This window comes from Poecile atricapillus, chromosome 6 (genome assembly GCF_030490865.1).
Source record: "Poecile atricapillus isolate bPoeAtr1 chromosome 6, bPoeAtr1.hap1, whole genome shotgun sequence".
NCBI lineage: Eukaryota > Metazoa > Chordata > Aves > Passeriformes > Paridae > Poecile > Poecile atricapillus.
Window position 1 is genome coordinate 35,870,741 of NC_081254.1, and position 13,940 is coordinate 35,884,680.

Here is a 13,940-nt window from a genome sequence, read left to right on the forward strand (position 1 = left end):
ATCCATCATCCATCCATCATCCATCCATCCATCCATCCATCCATCATCCATCCATCCATCATCCATCCATCATCCATCCATCCATCCATCCATCCATCCATCCATCCATCCTCCATCATCCATCCATCCTCCATCATCCATCCATCATCCATCATCCATCATCCATCCATCCATCCATCCATCCATCCATCCATCCATCCATCATCCATCCATCATCCATCCATCCATCATCCATCCATCCATCCATCATCCATCATCCATCCATCCATCCATCCATCCATCCATCCATCCATCATCCATCCATCATCCATCCATCATCCATCCATCATCCATCCATCCATCCATCCATCCATCCATCCATCCATCCATCATCCATCCATCCATCATCCATCCATCCATCCATCCATCCATCCATCCATCCATCATCCATCATCCATCCATCCATCCATCATCCATCCATCATCCATCCATCCATCCATCCATCATCCATCCATCCATCATCCATCCATCCATCCATCATCCATCCATCATCCATCCATCCATCATCCATCCATCATCCATCCATCCATCCATCCATCCATCATCCATCCATCCATCATCCATCCATCATCCATCCATCCATCCATCCATCCATCCATCCATCCATCCATCCTCCATCATCCATCCATCCTCCATCATCCATCCATCATCCATCCATCATCCATCCATCCATCATCCATCCATCCATCCATCCATCCATCCATCCATCCATCATCCATCCATCATCCATCATCCATCCATCCATCCATCATCCATCCATCATCCATCATCCATCCATCCATCATCCATCCATCATCCATCCATCATCCATCCATCCATCCATCCATCCATCATCCATCCATCCATCCATCCATCATCCATCATCCATCCATCATCCATCCATCATCCATCCATCCATCATCCATCCATCCATCATCCATCCATCCATCCATCCATCCATCCATCCATCCATCCATCCATCATCCATCATCCATCCATCCATCATCCATCCATCCATCATCCATCCATCCATCCATCCATCATCCATCCATCCATCATCCATCCATCCATCATCCATCCATCCATCCATCATCCATCCATCCATCCATCATCCATCCATCATCCATCCATCATCCATCCATCATCCATCCATCCATCATCCATCCATCCATCATCCATCATCCATCATCCATCCATCATCCATCCATCCATCCATCCATCCATCATCCATCATCCATCCATCCATCCATCCATCATCCATCCATCATCCATCCATTATCCATCATCCATCCATCCATCATCCATCCATCCATCCATCATCCATCCATCATCCACCCATCATCCACCCATCATCCATCCATCATCCATCATCCATCCATCATCCATCCATCCATCCATCCATCCATCCATCCATCCATCCATCCATCCATCCATCATCCATCCATCCATCCATCATCCATCCATCATCCATCCATCATCCATCCATCCATCCATCCATCCATCCATCCATCCATCCATCCATCATCCATCCATCATCCATCCATCATCCATCCATCATCCAAACATCCATCCATCCATCCATCCATCCATCCATCCATCCATCCATCCATCCATCATCCATCCATCCATCATCCATCCATCATCCATCCATCCATCCATCCATCCATCCATCCATCCATCCATCCATCATCCATCCATCATCCATCATCCATCATCCATCCATCCATCCATCATCCATCATCCATCCATCCATCATCCATCCATCATCCATCCATCCATCCATCCATCATCCATCCATCATCCATCATCCATCATCCATCCATCCATCCATCCATCCATCATCCATCCATCCATCATCCATCCATCATCCATCATCCATCATCCATCATCCATCATCCATCCATCCATCCATCATCCATCATCCATCCATCCATCCATCCATCCATCCATCCCTACCTCAACACCACGACTGAACTGGAAACACCTTTAATTTCTTTTTCTTGTTGCAGCAGGAAATGCAGATTGAGCATGTGAAGATCTATGGAGATTCAGATCCAATGGGTAAGATGCACTATTAATTTATATTTCTTGCATACAATGCAATCTTGGAGCCGCATTTGGGATGCTTTGATATGAAACTTTACATGTTTGTCCTCATTACAAAATACATAGATTGCAATATATCAGTAAATTTCAAGAAATTTTAAGTATCTCCTCCAGAAGAACTTCTCCAGTTGGTGTATTCTGAATCTTTTATCCGTGTGTGTGAACTTCCTAACCAGGGAATCTGCATTCCTGCACACATCCCTTATATTCATTTCAAGATGCTGACAACACTGCACTGCACAGACTTTAATAAAAAGGACCTGATTACACAAAAAAAATCAGCCTAAAGAGGGAGCAGAAGAAGGCAGCAAAACCAAAGTACCTGAAGAGTTACCAGACACACAGAAATTACATTTCTGTCTCACTAATTCAATACTGCTGCCTAATTCCTGAGAGTAACTAACAATTTCATGATAGCTGTCCACCAGCTCACCAGGAAATTCTCTTATTCTGGAGAAAAAAACAGTCAGCTGCTCCTGAGCAGGCTTAGAAAAACACTCACTGTGTCTGTGCATCGCTAGTCTCTTATTTCTCTTTTTTATTCAGCATAAATGCTCCTTTTGCTAAGGAAAAATTAGAGTTTATGGATAGAATTCCTGCATTTCCAACATTTGGGAATAAAGGATTCTGCTTCAGGCTGCACTGGGATCCATTTCTGTCCCGTGCCAGTAATCATTTTCAACGTGATATTGATACCATATATTTTTGGATGGTTAATTTAGTTCAGCTTTATCTGTGCCAAGATATCAAGCTGATAATTGATCTCCAGCTTTGTTCTGCAGCATTAATTAAGTTTTAGAAAAGCTTACAGATCAATTTATTTGAGTTAATGCAAATCTGCACCTAGAACAACACGACTCAGATATTTATCACTCTGCTGTTAGTCCCTTCTCATGCCTCAGCAATTCAGGTTTACATCTGGTTCAAGTTTCTCTAATCTAAAATAAACCAGCATGAAAAAGCATTTGATTTCTCATTTAGATTCTCGATAGCCTTTTATTGCAGCGATAACATCCCTTGTCTGATTTGAAATGGTGAAATTGTTGGGTCAAAAATAATGAATAAAAATGTTGGCACTCCCGAGTTTTTTCAACTAACCTAAATTTTATTGGTCTTTAAAAAATTAAAAGCAAATTGGGGTTCTCTTCCACATATGAGATAACATAGCATTATTTAAGTCGTGCTACAGTCGTGATTAATTTCTATGTGAAAATATTGACTTCAAAGACACTGAAAGGTTGATGTGAAAAGCTCCTCACTTGAAGACCTGGCTTGACTTTGTTCTTGCACAGCCCCTCAGGTGTGGATGGAGATAAAACCAGCTCAGGCCAAATCAAATCAGCTACAGCAGCACCAGGTTTGTTTATCTTTCCTTAAAATGCCAAGGATGGCTGTTTTCAGGTGGATTTATCAGAGAATGGTTTGGGTTGGAAGAGAATTTGAAGTGCATCCAGTGCCACCCAGGGACACCTTCCCCTGTCCCAGGTGCTCCAGCCCCAATGTCCAGCCTGGCCTTGGCCACTGCCAGGGATCCAGGGGCAGCCCCAGCTGCTCTGGGCACCTGTGCCAGGACCTCATGGCCAAAAATTCCTTCCCAAAATCCCATCCAGCCCTGCCCTCTGGCACTGGGAGCCATTCCCTGTGTCCTGTCCCTCCATCCCTTGTCCCCAGTCCCTCTCCAGCTCTCCTGGAGCCCCTTCAGGCTCTGGAAGGGGCTCTGAGCTCTCCCTGGAGCTTCTCCTCTCCAGGCTGAGCAATCCCAGCTCTCTCAGTGTGCCCTTGTAGCAGGATGTGGATCCTGCTCATGGATCTGTGCTTTACAGAGCCCTTCTGTTTTATTTTTGAGTTGAAACAAAGCTTCCACTTTCTTCAATCACGCCCAGGTGCTAAAGAGTTACAATTCCAAAACATCCCTCCATTTTCCCACAACTTTTTTTTTGCTGAGTCACGGTTTTCTTAATTTTGTTTCAGAGCATTTAAACACATTTAAAGCTGAGCTGGCCACAATGACCTTTCAGCACAGCATGCAGAAAACTCTGAATCTGGTAACTCTGTTTTTACTGACTGTTGCACATTTTCCAAGTGCTCAGGTCAATACTTTGCAGGATTCCTCTAACAACAAATCTGCACTATGGGGATGAAAACATTTGCCCACCTCAAAATTTTTGCTGGAGGCAACTCAGATTTTCCTTAACCTGTATCTGGTATGATTTTCTATCAAGCACAATAAAAGGGAGGATAAAAAAGGGTTTATAGAACATGAGCTTTCTGTATTTTTCATGAGAGGATTTTTATGTACATTGTGTTAGGTCAGTGAGGTGTGAATTTTTGCCTAATTAGCAGAGCAGGATACTACTAATTAATCAGATGAGATACATGCCAATAGGGCCCCCTTTGTCAGAAGCAGAGAAAATGGCGTTAGGAATTTCCCCAAAATCTTAAAATCTGGATTTTCATAATGGGAGATGCCTCTGCCAAGCCCTTGCTGGGTAACTCCCCACAGCCAGGACTGCCTTCAGTTAAAGGGTGAGAGTTTTCCTGAAGGAATTGGTGAGGTTTTGCCATGTGGATCCCACCTTTGTATTTTCCTTTCCTTAACATTTCAGTGGGGCTTTTCCCCTCGTTCAGCCCCTTCAGCCAAACCCCATCTGGATCCTGCTCTATTGCCTGTGCTCATTGTACAAAATGCTGGCTGAAGGAATAGGATAAAACCCCTCTCCTCTTGGCTTTTTCCAACTTCCATCACTTCAGAAGGAAGTCAGAGGAAAATGCCCAGCTCCACCTTTCCAAATGAGCATTGAACTGGAGATTGTTCAGATTGTGACAAACTCCATGAGCTGCTGCTCAAACAGCTCCACAGCTCGAGAGATTGGCAAGGCCAGAAAATTCAGGGGTTGCTCACTGGTTTTTGGGTTTTCCTATTTGTGATAATTTTAATCTGGATGTGGGAATGTATCTCGAGTGCTTCCTTTTGTTTCTCTGCGAAGATCAATTATGATGGAATCACAGAATGGTTTGGATTGGAAGAGACCTTAAAACCCATCCAGTCCCTGGGCAGGGACACCTTCCCCTGTCCCAGCTGCTCCAGCCCCAATGTCCAGCCTGGCCTTGGGCACTGCCAGGGATCCAGGGGCAGCCCCAGCTGCTCTGGGCACCTGTGCCAGGGCCTGCCCACCCTGCCAGGAACAATTCCTGCCCAATATCAAATCCAAATCAATCCTCATTCAGCTTAAAGCCATTCCCCCTTCTCCTCACAGCTCCTTGTAAATTGTCTCTTTCCATTTTTCCTGTAGGCTCCCTTCAGGTCCTGGAAGACCACAGTGACATCACCCCAAGGCTTCTCCTCTCCAGGCTGGACAATCCCAGTTCTCCCAGCCTTTCCTCACAGCAGAGCTGCTCCATCCCTCTGATCAGCTTGGTGAATTCCTCTTGCCTGGCTCCAGTGTCCTTTCTGTGCTGGGAACACAGAGCTGGAGGCAGAACTCAACAGCAAATCTGAATTCCAGGATGTACCAGTGCCTGCAAAGCACCACAGCTCCTTCCTCAGCTCTCAGCTGCTGGAGTGAGAGTGGGTGAGAAAATACCTACACTAGACATCACTTCAATCTTCATGAATTAAGCTGCAATATGAATATCCTACCTGGAATTTGAGTTGGATGTTTATTTTCCCAAATTATCTTAGCCACAGTAGTGGCACAGATTCCCATTTCTATATTTGATGGGGGTTTTTAGTATGCAGCTTGAAAACTGGGAATAAGGCAGCTAAAAGAAAGAAAAAAAAATCACTTCAGCTTGCTCTGGCTGTAACACCTGAGGCAAAAGACCCTCTTTGAAGCAACAAAATGTTTCAGCCCAGTGTGGAAGGCAGGATGTGCTGAGGGAGGTGGAGCAACATCCTCTGTTCCTCCTCAGCTACTCCCAAAATGAGGGACAGACAGAAGGAAGAGCTTGAGCTGCTCCCTCTGGAGCAAGTTCAGCATGAAAGAACCTTTTGTACCCAAAGGGACAATTCTTGCTCTTCATCCTCCTAAATGATGATTTTCCTCATTGGAAAATCCCTCATTCCCTGCCCATGGCAAGGGGTTGGATGGTCCTTAAATGCAACTCAAACCATTCTGGGATTGGTGCTGTGATTCTTGGTTTCTACTACAAAGCACTGTGCCATGCTTTTTGTATGAACCACTATAAAATGTTCTATTTTTCAGCTTTTACTGACGATTTTCTTCCTCTAGAACAGAAGATTAATTTATGTTTTCCTATTAATAGGCACATTTTTATAGTGCCTGCACCACTGTAGAAAAGGGGCAGCACAGCATTATTTTTCTGTCTGCTTACTCAATTATTGTGGGAGAAATAAGCTATTTTAGAGATGTCTTCCAAAGTAGGTCAGGACAGAATGAGAGAAAAAGTCTGTGAGTACCTTTCCAAAAATAAGTGATATCCCCGATCTGAGGCAGGCTCTGGGTGTCTGAAAACCTCATTGGCTTCAGCACTGCCTTTAGAGGACTGTTAATTAGGAGAGAAAAATTAATTACCTTCCTGTGCCTGCTCTGGGGCTGGAGGTGCTGCTGGCAGATGGGCAGTGCTGCAGCAGCACTCGTGGTGGCAAAGGTGATTGAGTTCAGACTATTCTGTGTTTCTGATTTTCCTCTTTTTGGGTTGTTTTGGATCATTTAGGGGAGTTTCATCTCCCTCCTTAGCCAGGGCAGTCTGCTGGTGAAGCCACCAAGTGGGATGCTGCAATATTTCAATGAGATATTGGCTGAGGTTGGGTTTTTTGTGGGGTTGGTGATTTTTCTTTCAAACTATGCAGTGTCACTGGGCTTTTTAAGATCTCTACAGATCTGAGTTTTGGCTTCCCTCTGCTTCAGTTCCCTGCCTGTAAAGCAGATTAATCACATTTCCCCATCTCACAGGAGCATTGTGTAAATGCATCCATAAAAACACTGCCAGCTGTCCCTACAACATTTAACGGGAAAATACGGGTACCCAACATAAATATCCCAAACCTTCCTGGCCAGGGCAGAGAAATACAAAGAATATTTTTCCATGCCAGCAGACAGCAATTTTGAGTGTGAGTAATTCTTTCCTTCAGAGACAAGCACCAAACACAGGCACTGAGCTGTGGATTTAACGGGAACTGGGGGGTTATCAAGTGTTCCACCAAGCCATAGGCTGATCTCGCTCATTAATCCAGAATTTGGCATAGAGGGGATCAGGAAATCGTTTGTTTAATTGTTTTTTACTCTGCTTCCTTCCAGGCCCATATTTTTCCATTAATGACAGTCTCCAAAGCATTTGGAACCAGGCAGACACCAGGAATTAATTCCCCTGATAATGCAGATTGCTGGCACTGGTGTGGTGGTGCCAAAGCACCAGTGCAGGTCTGTTCCTAACATTGTGCTCCTAAAAGTGAGTGGCTGCACTCTGGCCTTTGCACTCCTGCTCTTGGGGATTTTATTTTATTTTATTTTATTTTATTTTATTTTATTTTATTTTATTTTATTTTATTTTATTTTATTTTATTTTATTTTATTTTATTTTATTTTATTTTTATTTATTTCATTTTTAATTTTAATTTTAATTTTAATTTTATTGTATTTATTTTAAATTTTATTTTATTTTATTCCATTCTATTTTATTTTATTTTATTTTATTTTTAATTTTAATTCTATTGTATTTATTTTAAATTTAATTTAATTTAATTTTATTTTATTTTATTTCATTTCATTTTTTATATTTTTTATATTTTTTATATTTTATTTCATTTTATTTTTTATATTTTATTTCATTTCATTTCATTTTCTTATTTCATTTCATTTCATTTCATTTCATTTCATTTCATTTCATTTTAATTTATTTTATTTCATTTTATTTTTCATATTTTATTTCATTTTATTTTTTATTTTAATGTTTTTTGCTTTATGATTAAACGCTGCTCCAAGCCCCAGCAGCTGCATCTGAGCTTCCAGGTTTTTTGGGTAAATGCATCCCACACACTCAAACTCTAGAGAATAATTAATAAGGCTTCATTTATTAAATATCTGCATAAATATAATTATCTGTGATTTTAAAGCCAACAATTTTTTGGTTGACCTGATGGTGATTTTAATGGAATTACTGCTCCTGACCTGCACTTCACTGCAAATAAAGGCAAAACAAGGAACTCCCTCTCCTCTGCTGGACAGCCCTGCAGACCCAAATATATCAGCTGAAATATTTATGTCCCTGCAAACTTAAAATGAGAATTTTGTGTGTCCAACAATTCACAGAGGGTTTTTTTTGAGGGGGGAGTATTTTATAAATTCTTTGTGTTGGAGCAACACAAAGAACTTCAAGGTCCTGCAGGTCTGAGCGAGACTTGATGAAGCTGAAAATCTCCTTCTGGAATTGCTGTTGTCATGTCCACACGAGGATTAAGCCAATGACACCCTGGCTCTGTGGCTTTTAAGAGGTTCCTTTACTAGAAAGCAGAATTATCTGACTTCTTTGGAGGTTTTGTCAAGTTCTAGCTCATTTGGAGCATTTCTGTTCAATTATCAGCAAAAGCTCAACTTTTCAATATTCCAAAGCCTTGTGGAAAAGCCATTTACTCTCGTCCCTCCCCAGCTCCTCAACTCATTTCCTGGATTTTTTCATTTCCAGGAGATTCCTGGCTGGGATGAAGGCAGGAATCAGAGGAGGTCTCAGCTTGGGGATGTTTTGTAGCAAATCAAACTTTCCTTACCTTGTCAAGTGAAATGATCACTGCAGTGTCGAGCAAACGACACCTCCAGCCCTGCAGCTGCTTTATTGAGCAGGGGATTTGTGTAATCCAGCAAACCCCTGCTCTCCTCACATCCACCAACCCTCACACGCTGGGAGAACATCCCAAAAAATGCTGCTTTTCCTTTTTTCCTTCCCCAAAAGGCTTTTTTTTCCTAGCTTTGATTTTGAGTAAGAACAAGAAGGCTGCAAGAAGAAATAGCCTTGACTCTGAGTAAGGAGAAGACTTTAAATAAAGCTTCAAATTTCCTTTAGATTTACTTCTTTAAAAAAAAAATAATCTACAAACATTTAGAGTAACAGCATCCCTTTTTCTTTTTTTTTTTTTTCATTTTGCTTTCAAATAAGGGAAAAGGAACATTTTTGCACAAAAAAAAAAAAAGGTGTGCACATAATTTCAGTCCCATTTATCAGCAAATGCTCTGTAAGCAAGAGTGGCTTTATTGCTTTGCAGCCCTATCAGACAAGGTTTTAGCAAAAACTTCCAAAAGGAAAAGTTTCCAGGAAAAGCTTCCAGGAAAAGCTTCCAGGAAAAGCTTCCAGGAAAAGCTTCCGGGAAAATCTTCCAAAATCCTCATGGATTTGATGCCTGGGGATTGTCAGTGCCTGAGTGGAGCCCCAAAAGGAGGTGTTTAAGGAGCTCTTTTCTTCAAATAGACTTGCTGGGTGTCTTAAACTGAGATAAGCCCCCCAAATGATTTATCTTGGAAGAGTTTGGCCACTTCATGTGAATTTTTGTCATTTAAATTTCCATTCATCCCCGTAGTTGGTGGATTAGGAGCGATTTCCTCCTGAACAGTGCAATAAACTCATGTCTTCTACCCCAACCACTTGATACCATTATCAAAACCACTTGAAACCTTTAATTCTCTGACAGCGAGGAGAAAATTTATGACAAGGCTGATTTCTAAAGAAAGGTCGTTTGTACATCCCTGAGCAAGTCCCTCCCCAGTCGAGGCTCTGCCAGCTCTCAGAGACACAGAAAGGTCTTTGAGCTCCTGTCATCTCTGGGAATAACAGCATCAATATGCACCGAGGTTAAAGCCTCACAAAGGAGCAGGAATCTGCATATTACATTTATCAAAAGATGTGTAAATGAGCCGTATAGGAGGCTCCTACAATGCCCTGCATAATTTATTCCGTGTACAATAAAGAGCTGATCAGATTTCACGCATGTTTACTTTGGGAAAGATAACTGCTGAGCCTCTGAAGCAGCCATGGAATACAAATAGGGTTCAAAGTAATGTGTTTATCTACCTGACATTTTAATCTTGAAAACTTTCTTATTCCCATTGTTTTGACAAAGAGGTTCCCTTTTTGTGAGAATAATCTCTGCCCAACACAGAGGACTTGCTTTGTTGGAGACACACAATGTATCTGGGAGTTTATTAGATATGCAGAAGTGAAACAAAAGGCCCAGAGTAGCACCATTTATATTTCTGATATGGTTTATTTTCTTGAACTTTGAAGGAGAGGAAGATTAATCGAACCTAAAGTTTTAGAAACAGAGAAATCCTGGTTTCATAACTCTGAGGCAAAAGGCAGAGCCTCGTGCTGCAATCTTGAGCAGGGTCCTTGACAAGTCAAGTTGGGCCCTTGTACATCCATTTCCCTCTCCCAATTCTGACCAGCTCACATTTATCCTCTCAGTGTGAGCATTAGCTAAGAGAAATGTGCAATTTAAACTTCTTATAGTTCAATTTCCCATTGCTTAGGCATCAATTAGTGACCAACTACCCCCCTAATTAAATATTCTGATTTCAACAGCTGGACATTTTTACCACAATTCCGAATTTACCCTCGTCTTTACCTTACACTTGCTGGGTGTTCTGTCTTTGTTCTCCAGGGTCTGGCAGGTGCAGGTGAAGCTTCTCAGTTTTCCCCCTTCAGTTCCTTCCCCAAGACTTGCTCCTCACCACATGAACATGGGCAGATCCCGCAGGAGAGGATTGGAGCCGCTGGTGGCTGAGCTCATCTTCAGCATCCCCTGAAGGCTGTTCCCTGCAGTGGCTGCAGCTGAGCTTCCCAAAGGCTCCATGCTGGAGGGAATCCTGGGGCTGTGGGGAGCTCAGCAGAGGAACAGACCCATCTTTGTTCTCAGCTCAGGTGCTGAAGGCTCCTGGGAGCTGCTGTTCGACTCCCTCTTCAACCTCCCCGCCCAATTCCTTTCAATCCATGGGATCAGGTTCTCAAGCCTGCTGGATCTAAAGCTCCAGAGAGAGATTTTGGCATGGAAAAGCCTCATCCCCAGCAGGACACTGCCCTACCAAGTCCTTGGGAGCGTGGCTTGGCCCTCGTTCCCCCGCTGTTTGTGGGGCTGCTCCATCATCCCACGGTGATCGGGTGTCTCCCACCACTCCGCTGTCAAAGGCACGACCTCATTTCACACTCACTTACTCTGAACTCAAGGATTTAATTGCAAAACAGCTAGCTGTGTTTCTCAGCCCTCAAATTCTGGTTTTAAATAATTTTTCAGTGTTTTCTAAAAAGCCTGCAGAGCACTGGAGTTTTGCAGAACTCTGCAGAAGCTTTTTTTCCTTGACATGATTGATAAGTGAATGTGCATACAGACATTTATCATAGCAAAACTGCTTTCATAATTTACATTATCATGATATTTTGTCTTCTTCAAGAGGCTGTGTCAGTCTGCTCTGTTGTGCCAAAGCAAACAGTGACAGTTTCAACAGGTCCAGAGCAACAAATCCAACGGGATTTTTGTGGTAAGGAAGACGTGGGGACAAACCAGGGACACGTTTTTAGCAGGGGCTGTTGTGATAGGAACAGGTGCAGTGGTCTTATATGCAAGGAGAGCTAATTTGGATGGGATGTTAGGAAAAATCCTTCCCTGGGAGGGTGAGGAGGAGCTGGGATGGAATTCCCAGAGCAGCTGGGGCTGCCCCTGGATCCCTGGCAGTGCCCAAGGCCAGGCTGGACATTGGGGCTGGAGCTCCTGGGACAGGGGAAGGTGTCCCTGCCATGGCTGGGCTGGGATGGGTGGGATTTGAGGTCCCTCCCAACCCAAACCAGTCTGGGATTGCACAAAGAAGGGTGACAGCAACAAAGGGCAGGTAAAACCTTGGTTAATGCTGTGCTGCTGAAGGGAAGAATTCAGTGCTAAACCCAGGCAGATTCACATAAGCACCTGAGACAAAAAAACCAACCCCACATGTTATTTGAAGTGTCTGTTTAAAAAAAAAAACAACTCAAAAAAACCCCAAAAATCCACTCCTTCCACTGCAGCCTCGAGTGAGTCAGTGTTTGCCCATCCCAGCCTTCATCATGTGGAACTGGCTTTCCCCAAGCACCTCCTTTGCACAGATCTTCTCATTCTCCTCTTGCAGGTTTTGCACCTTTTCTTTTCCAGCAGCCCCAGGAATTAGGGTATAAATAGCATTTCTTCATCAGTTCACCACTGCCCCCCGTTCAATGTGCCCAGTTAATGCTGTCACAAGCCTTGGAAAATGCCAATCACTCCTGTCAAATAGATTTGTGCTACAACATGAATATGTCAGTAACCCTTCATTTTTTAAAAAAAAAAAACCAAACAATTTTTCTTCTTTTTGGCAGAGAGGGAGACTTCACGAGGGGGAATAGAAACAACCTGAACAAGCAACCATAGAAACCACACAGAGATAATGCTGTCCCAGGAGACAAATTCCCTTCCCATATAAATTTAGATGGTTTGCACCTCCCTCCTCCAGGCTGCTCCAGCAGCAGATGATCCTCACTGGATATTGGAGCAGAGATCAGACTGAACATGCATTATATACATTAAAAAAGAAACCCCTGTTGAAGCAGGAACCCTGAAACACTTGCCTTTTATGTGGAAAAACTGCTACAGCAGTGTTTTATTCCGGGAGCCCAATTGCCTCTGTGTGAGTCATCCGAGGAGTTAAGTCAGCGAAAACATTTGTGATAATACAATGAACCAGCAGAACGGGTTTTGCCACAATGAATGTATTCAAAAAAAGGGCCCTGTGCTTACACACAGCACACTCTGGGTTTACTCACAGCCTGCTGCCAGCTTTGGGGCAGGTGTTGGTCTTGGTTCAGGTAGATTTTGGGATGGTTTTGGGATATTTCAGGTTATTTTCCAAGCTAAAGTTGAAACTGGGCTGGGAAAACCGAAGGAACAGATGAAAAAGGTAACTTAGCAGCAGCAAATCATATGAATGGAGAAATGCATTAATTCTCTTCCATAATATCAGTAAGTTGGTAGTGTTAAAACCCTGGATTTCAGTGCTGGAACCACTCACAGGGCACAGTGGAGGAGAGAGGGTCACCTGCAGCTCCATGGCTTTGGGGTGGAGCTTTTCTCTATCCAAGAAAATCTGTTTTGTCACAAAATTGAACCTAGAAATGGAGTTTTGGGAATGGCCCTGCACTTGGGTCTGTCAGGAATGACGTGGCCTGTTCCTGAGCTGGAGCTGGCATCCTGATTTATTTCAAAAGGATGTCCAGGGAAAACACAAAGACTTTTCCTGTCCCTTGGGAGCTGATCACACTCTGAGCCTGCTGCTTTTTACACACTCAATTTCCAGGGCTGGCAGCTCCGTGTGACCCTTTCCCCTCCATGCTGATGGAAAGGCTTTCCCTGGGAGCTGTGAAATGCAGGATTTTGTTCTGTTCTAATTCTCTTCTGGATCGTGGGTGGCGTTTCCAGGTCTTTTCTGGATGTACCAGGTGACGTGGAGTGTCCATCAACCACTGCTTTATTTTTTACTCCTCAACACCTGCCCTGGACAAGAAAATTTTTGGATTTCTAAACCATTCTAAACTCTCCCTGAGAATGAAGAACACACTAAGTTACCTTTCCATGAAAAATCCATGTATTTTAGCTCCAGTGCTCGGGGATCAACCTGGTCTTGTTCTCCTGCAATGCCATAGAATTTGCATTAATATGCAAGAATTTAATATGCATTTAAACATTTCAATACTGAATTATTCTTAAAAAGTAAAATAGCTACAGGTGCTCTGTGCCAGGTGTTTATGCCACTGAATTCTAAATCTATTTTAAGGATGATTTTTTAATCTCTTTTATCAGAGTAACA

The 13,940-nt window shown here is 42.9% G+C and overlaps 1 protein-coding gene across 1 annotated transcript in view; it reads right to left on the bottom strand.

Annotated features, from left to right (window-relative positions):
* C6H10orf90 (chromosome 6 C10orf90 homolog) overlaps positions 1-11,108 on the bottom strand; it is a 95,066-nt gene extending 83,958 nt beyond the window's left edge. Inside the window, exon 1 of the mRNA XM_058841874.1 lies at positions 10,700-11,108. The gene's annotated coding sequence lies outside the window, so the exon portion shown is untranslated. The remainder of the gene's footprint in view (positions 1-10,699) is intronic.
* Positions 11,109-13,940: the final 2,832 nt, after the last annotated feature.